The sequence below is a fragment of the Numida meleagris genome, chromosome 7, assembly GCF_002078875.1.
Source record: "Numida meleagris isolate 19003 breed g44 Domestic line chromosome 7, NumMel1.0, whole genome shotgun sequence".
Taxonomy (NCBI): domain Eukaryota; kingdom Metazoa; phylum Chordata; class Aves; order Galliformes; family Numididae; genus Numida; species Numida meleagris.
The window spans coordinates 2,960,888-2,967,334 of NC_034415.1; the positions used below are offsets into that span (position 1 = coordinate 2,960,888).

At 43.9% G+C, this 6,447-nt stretch overlaps 1 long non-coding RNA gene across 3 annotated transcripts; it reads left to right on the forward strand.

The window, feature by feature from the left end:
• LOC110402908 lies at positions 1,773-5,611 on the forward strand. 3 transcript variants are annotated; one of them, XR_002441392.1, is made up of 6 exons: positions 1,773-1,921; positions 2,150-2,331; positions 3,123-3,361; positions 3,457-3,599; positions 3,780-3,915; positions 5,057-5,611. It is a non-coding gene; the product is annotated as an uncharacterized LOC110402908 (long non-coding RNA). The 3 variants fall into 3 exon arrangements; XR_002441393.1 differs by lacking the exon at positions 3,457-3,599 and adding an exon at positions 2,527-2,616 and having other exon boundaries at positions 1,777-1,921; XR_002441390.1 differs by lacking the exon at positions 3,457-3,599 and having other exon boundaries at positions 1,794-1,921.

Sequence of the window (6,447 nt, forward strand, 5' to 3'; positions counted from 1 at the left end):
CTTTGGAGCAGTAGTTAGATTAGACTAGAATAGAATAGTTTGGTTCAGTTGGAAGGGGCTTCAATAGCATTGTCTGAGGGCATTTTCCAAACGCTTCTTGAGCTCTGACAGGCTCGGAGCATCAACCTCTTTGTCAGGAAGCCCGCTCCCCTGTTCGACCACGCTGACGGTAAGGAAATTTTTCCTCACGTCCAGTCTGAACCTCTCCTGGTGCATCTCTGTGTTGTTCCCTCTACTGTGTACTACCCTCAGCGGCCAGAGAAAAGACACCGGTACCACCTGCCACTGCTTCCCCTGCTCAGAGTTTTAGAGGGCAATGTCAAGTTTTAAGGCCCGTTTTGAACCTGAGAGCGAATGTTTACCGTTGAACGCGGCCAAAAATGACACTTATAAAGCTCCATTATTCATTAAAATATGAGCTCCTTGCGCTGCAGCCACAGGGGGACGTGCATATGGAAAGTCCCGGATGTTTCTCTCTGGCAGTCGCTGGCTGTGATTCAAAGGGTTTGGTCACTGTGGGAATATTTCTTCCCCGATGAAACTGTGTATCTCATTCTCTTTCCTAGATGCGTTTGTCACAGGGAATCTGAACGCATGTAAGGTAACCTGGAACGTCTCGCAGCTGGAAAAGGCACTGAAAATTAAATTAAAATCATAGAATCATAGAATAAATAGTAAATTGTAGAGTAAATTAGAGCCATGAATTCATGTATAGGTAGAGCCTATCTTTATTTGCTTAGCTCTCGGATTTTTCTAATGCTGATAGCAAATAAGCCTAATTTAAGCTAATTCCTTTCTGCATGCGGAGACTACGTAAGAAACTGTGGAGAAGTATCCGGGAAACCTGTCACTGCACGGGAGATTTATGCGACAGAGCATCTCTCCCCGCTCGGTACGTGTCCGAACTTGCTGAGATCGGGGAAAGGAAATCTTAGTGAGCAGCTACAGTTGTGAAGTCCTACAACTGATAAAAAACACACGCTCATTTTGTTGAACTTAACATGCAGTGACGATGAAAGAAATTTATTAGTCTCTAGATTTTGCAGTAACGTATTTAATAATCTTTGATAACCCTCAAGTAAAAATCCATCAAAAATGAATCTTACTGTAATAGAAAAGAGTATTTTGGTATACTTTGTACGCTTAACACCGATTTGGATCTTCATTTATTTCACAGTATTTCGCACTTACATAGCATCTTCTACAAAAGCGAATTTTAGAAGGTACTGAATACGCTACTGAAGTCAAGACTGTCAATCAGCTGTGACTAAATGTAATAATTCCTGGGTATGAGAAAGAAGTAAGACATCAGATTTTGTATGTACAGCATCACGTAGAAAATATTAATTAGAAGTTAATAGGAACCTAATCTGAGGGTTGTTTAGGAGAGGTCGGTCAAAACTATTTCAAAGAGGAAACGTAAAGAATGTGAAAGTCTCTCCCCTTCCCTCTTCCATCAGTAAGCATTCATTACGAGCTGTGATTAAGGAAAGCATTTAAAGTCCTGCAACTTGTCGATCACTTAGTCTGCGCAGTGGAAGGTTAACAACGCTTCCATCTTTTTTTTGAGTCATCTAATGAGATTCTTTGCTGCAGATTACGTGAAACGGGAATCCTCGTCTTGGAGAATTTTGATTGAATTTTTCTCTGCGTGTGGATTTCTTTTTCTCAAGAGAGAAAATGATGAATTTCTGTACAGGAACTGCGGAGTCACGGCCTGAACCAGTGATGGAGCACCTGGGGGAAAGACCCAGTCAGCCCCGGGAGCACAGGTGAAGGCAATTCACTGTGTGACAGGAAGCCTGGCTCCATTCTTCTTAGGCCTCATTTAAGGGCCGACTGCCACTGAGGGAGGATCTGTTTCTGGAAATCTCTCCTTGATGGATGTTTTTTCCTGTGAACCCTGAGTCTTCTGTTGTGGGTGAGTGATCTCTTTCCCTTCCGTTGTGGCTTCTTGCTCTTGTACTGCTCTTTCCATCTCTTTTGCAAGGCCTTTTCATAGGTGTTATTGCTGCAGCAGGGAGGCGTGTTTCATTAATTTATTGTTTTCTGTCTGTACAATTTGCTTGTTTATATCTTAATTTTGAGTTAAATATGTTAATCTTTTATGTAAACTGTTTCAACTAATGCACTATGTGCTTGTACCTAGGTGTCCAGAACTATGCGTGAATGGTACTTGGAGGAACTCTGAGGTAGTTCCTGGCGCTCAGATTTGAATGCAATTGCAGCATTTCTGTTCTTCCGAGGCTTTTGATCTTCTCCTGGTTAGTTTTTTCCATGCGGCATCATGAGATTTATCAGTATCGCTGTAGAGCAGCATGTGGACAAGAGGTGGGTTTTCTACTCTTAATTAATTGAGCTTGGAATCTGCAGTACTGATAACACCAAATCAGCAGTGGCAATTCTAAGACTCATATCAGTAATAAGCTCTATAACAAAGGATATTCTGTAGCACTGCCTAGTGCGATTTCCTCGAGTCTGATTTTTAAAGTACCTTCATCAGCATGATGTGTTTTCTTCCTGCAGTTCCCCAAAAGAAAACTCCCGGGTGACCAAGTTACCAGCACATACTCCTTTTCCAGATCTAGCCGTGGCACATCCCGAGCTGCTTCCTGGGTTATTTACATTGTTCTTAGGGGCTTTTGACCTTAAGGGTTAAAAAAAAAAAAAAAAAAAAACACCCTAAGGTTTTAACCTTAGGGGCTTAGAAGGGTGGGAGAGTGGCTGTGCTTTTGCAGTAATTGTGCACCTAGGGCAGTGGGAACAGAGAAACACTGAACCATGAAGTTTTGAATATCAGTTGAGAGCGGGACACGCACTGTAGATCCCCTGCATGCTTTTCATGGTGCGGCCTTTCCATGGTGCGTGTGGTGTAGCTCAGTAAAAGGCACACATTTTGGCTTATTTCAAATACGGTGATGAGATCCATCTGTGCTTACAGGGGCACATGCATGCTAAGGCATATGCATGAGAATTTACAGGCGCATATAGAAATAGTGCAGTACACCTGTTACTATGTATTTTTACTTCAGTTGTTATTGTATAGATCTTGCATTTAAAATGCTCTATAGCAACTCCTTTGTAATATTGTTCTTTGCCTACTTTGTGTCCTTTCTTCTTAGCCGAAGTTCCTAGGTGACATCAAAACCCCGGTGTTAGCTGCTTTTCTCTGTGGCATTAGTAGCAATAAGAAGACAGGAGGCCTCCAGCTAGTAGTATATGCTGACACTGACTCCATCAGGCCCCGGATGCAGTTATTTGTGACAAACCTGTCACAAATAAGTCACCTGTCTCAAGAAGTTTCAAGCAAGGGAAGCGGCTCTGTGCAGTAACTTCGGTACTCAGTGCTCACAAGGCAGTGGTAAGGTTCAAAGAATTGTCATATACAACCGTATACATCACAAGAAAATAATGTTCCCTGTTTTTAAAAATGGACTGCTTCTCACTCCATTGTAGGCTCCCCTGGAATGGGGCTGGGATTGCCAAGACTACAGGGTTTCTACTGAGCTGGTAACTGGGCCGTTTGCCAGGCACCCTGCTGCGCAAGTGAAGCTGGAGTGGCCCAAGGCTCCTTCGAGTGTCAGATCAGTTGTTGAATGGTGGGGTTGTAGCCTTTAGTGCCACTAGTATATGATGGATTGTGTTCATATAAATTCTTCCTCTTCTGAGGTAGAAGAGACTGAAATTCCTTTACATGTAGGAGAAAAGGCTATCTCGGCTGTTTGTTGTGAATACTTGGTATGGCTATGCTTTTACAGTGTTTCTGAATTCCTTTCCAGATGACCCTCTATCAAAAAGCCTCGAGGCTTCCTGTGCCACTCCCTGTGGGTCCGAGGATCCCGGCTTCAGAGCTGCAGCCTCCAATCTGGAACGTCTGTGCTGAAGCCCTCTCTGTGGTGCTCGAGAATTTGAAAGGTCAGAGCTGGATCAGGTTCAGGAGCAGGATGTCCTCAGTCCCTGGAATCAATTTGAGCATCTCCTGTTTATTTTTTTTCTGGGATTGTCTGTCTCCCATCCATTAGGAAATGGGATGCCATAATGCAGGGATAGTTCAACTGGGAGAGGATGTTGTGCATGTAGTAGAGAAAGCGTTTCGAGGAAATCAAGGCTGGCAGTTATCTGGAGTGGTGACGTATACTTCCTGGCAATTTTTCATGCATTCTTTCTCTAGAAGTTATGGGTGGCTGGTGGCAAAAAGCTCTATAGTGTATACAAAATATCAGAGGGAGGGAAAAACCCAGAATAGTATAGCACTAAAATTAAAACATGTCATCTAACGGCTTTTTGTTAACTGAGAAGTAAATATTCCCTGGCATTTTACTTAAACCAGCTCGCTGCTCAGTTTCACAGAAGATCCCAACCTTTAATGAAGCTGTGTTCAAGTACTTGATTTACTTCTTAAGTCTGCCAGGAATAAATACTGAGAACTGCACGTACACAGGAAGAATAAGCTGCTTTCTTCTCTCCAAGCAGGGATATTTTTTCCTATGTGAGGACATGGGAGGACATTACCCCAGACGCGTAGCAGAGAATCAAGCGATGCACAATGCATATGTTCCCTGACTGTATATCTGTAGTGTATGATTTGGGCTAAATCTTGATGAAATGGGGTTAGCATCTGCCTGTTCTGTGCTCTGCCCTAATTCTTATGTACTTAGTGAGTGACAATTGTGCTGACAAGGTCTCCAATGACAACCATGTTGTGTTTTGTTTGCTTACTCCAATGCAGCATATTGAGAAAGTTTTGTATAGCTGCACAAGTGTTATAAGCAGCTCCGTAAGCGTTTCTAGGAATAAACGTGATTTGCTAATGGCCCCAAGAAAAACAATTAAATCTGTGACAATTGTTTTCCATCTTTTTACAAGCACCTATTATCTGTATATACACTCTTCTGTATTTTTTTTTCCTGTCTGTGCTTCTTGAGAACTGGTGAGGAAATCAAAGCCAAGGAGGCAAAGGAGCATTTTTAAAAATGCTACTTTTTTTCTTATTGAAGGAGAGAGTTTGGGCCTGTTTGTGTAGGGTTTTTATTGTTGTTGTGTTTTCATCTTCTAGGTGCATCTCTGGATTCACAGTGGAAACCAAGGGCTTGTACTCCTTGCCCCAGCCTATGGTACTCACAAATTGTACTTGGATGGACAGTCACTCTCAGTGATGTTTCCTCTTTACAAATGTAGATGAGCTATTTCCATAGGATCTCATGGGATCTGTATGTGTGGAATAATGTACTTTAGCAAAGCTAAATCTGTCCAGGCATCCCCCATAAAACCCTGAAAGAAGATAGGGCAGCCAGCGCTGCGGAGTCCTTCTCTGCATGTCAGAGGACATGCGGGATGCTGTTGATGTGCACGCAGCACGTTCGTGTGAGAATGAAGAATGCGGTACGTGGAGCTGTACACTGTGGTGCAGGAGAATACAGAATAGTTTCAGTTCTTATGGTGTGGTGCAAGAAGACTCATCTTAAGAAGCAAGAGAAACGTTAAATAAAATGCTTAAAGAGGTGTGGAATTTTCCGAAGTTATTTACAGTATTAAACTTGTTTATTGTAGAAATGATTCTAATGGCCTGTAAATATCTGTTTTTGTAATAAATACGTGCATGGGAAAAATTGATGAAGTCTTCCTTCTTTCACTGGGTGGGGTGAGAGAACATCTGCATTGCTTCTCTACAAAGTGTGGGAGGGAAGACTTGAGGCTGTGAAGATGCGCATCGGGCAAGGGTCTATGTCAGGCCCCCCCCTAGAATAGGGGTTGAATGGAGGGGCAGAAGCTGTGTCCCAGCTCCAGCTTGTTTCCCCCTGTGCCGGAGATGGTGGGCGCCCACAGTAGGAACAGGCTGGCTCTGTGTGAGGCAGCAGCAATGTAATGAGGGGCTCTGCAGTGACAATGTGATGGGCCTGCACTCTTGTAGGGGCCGGTCTTCTGGGAAAAAACCTGAACCTCAAGTGTGTGGACAAGGCTGCACAGAGGGAGGCAGGAAATGTGTCGTCCCTGACACACTGCGCATGGAAGCTGGTGTGAGACAAGGGTCCCTGAGCAGACCCGGGCCGGGATGCCCACCCGTGGCGGGTCTCTCTGGGCATTCCTCCCTTGGTGGGGAGGGATGTGCTCGGCTATGCCGGATGCTGGAGGCCAGTGAGCTCTAGCAATGTGTTCCTGGTTGGTGTTTTGGGCTGGCATGCTGCCAGGAGGGCTTGTCCCTGAGGGACCTGCCTCAGGAAAGGGCAGGCGCAGCCCCTGCAGTAGCTGAACTCATCGGGAATCTTGCACAAGTTTCAATAAGAATATTGCATGTTTTTATTAGCTCTTCCTTATCATTGTTCACCTATGAATACCCAGCCATTTTTATCACTGGTCAACAGCAGTCATTTCTCCACTGACCTCTGTTGAGCAAAGCAGAATGGTATCTCCCTGAGGCGTTAAAAGTGTAGTTTTAATTGATTTATC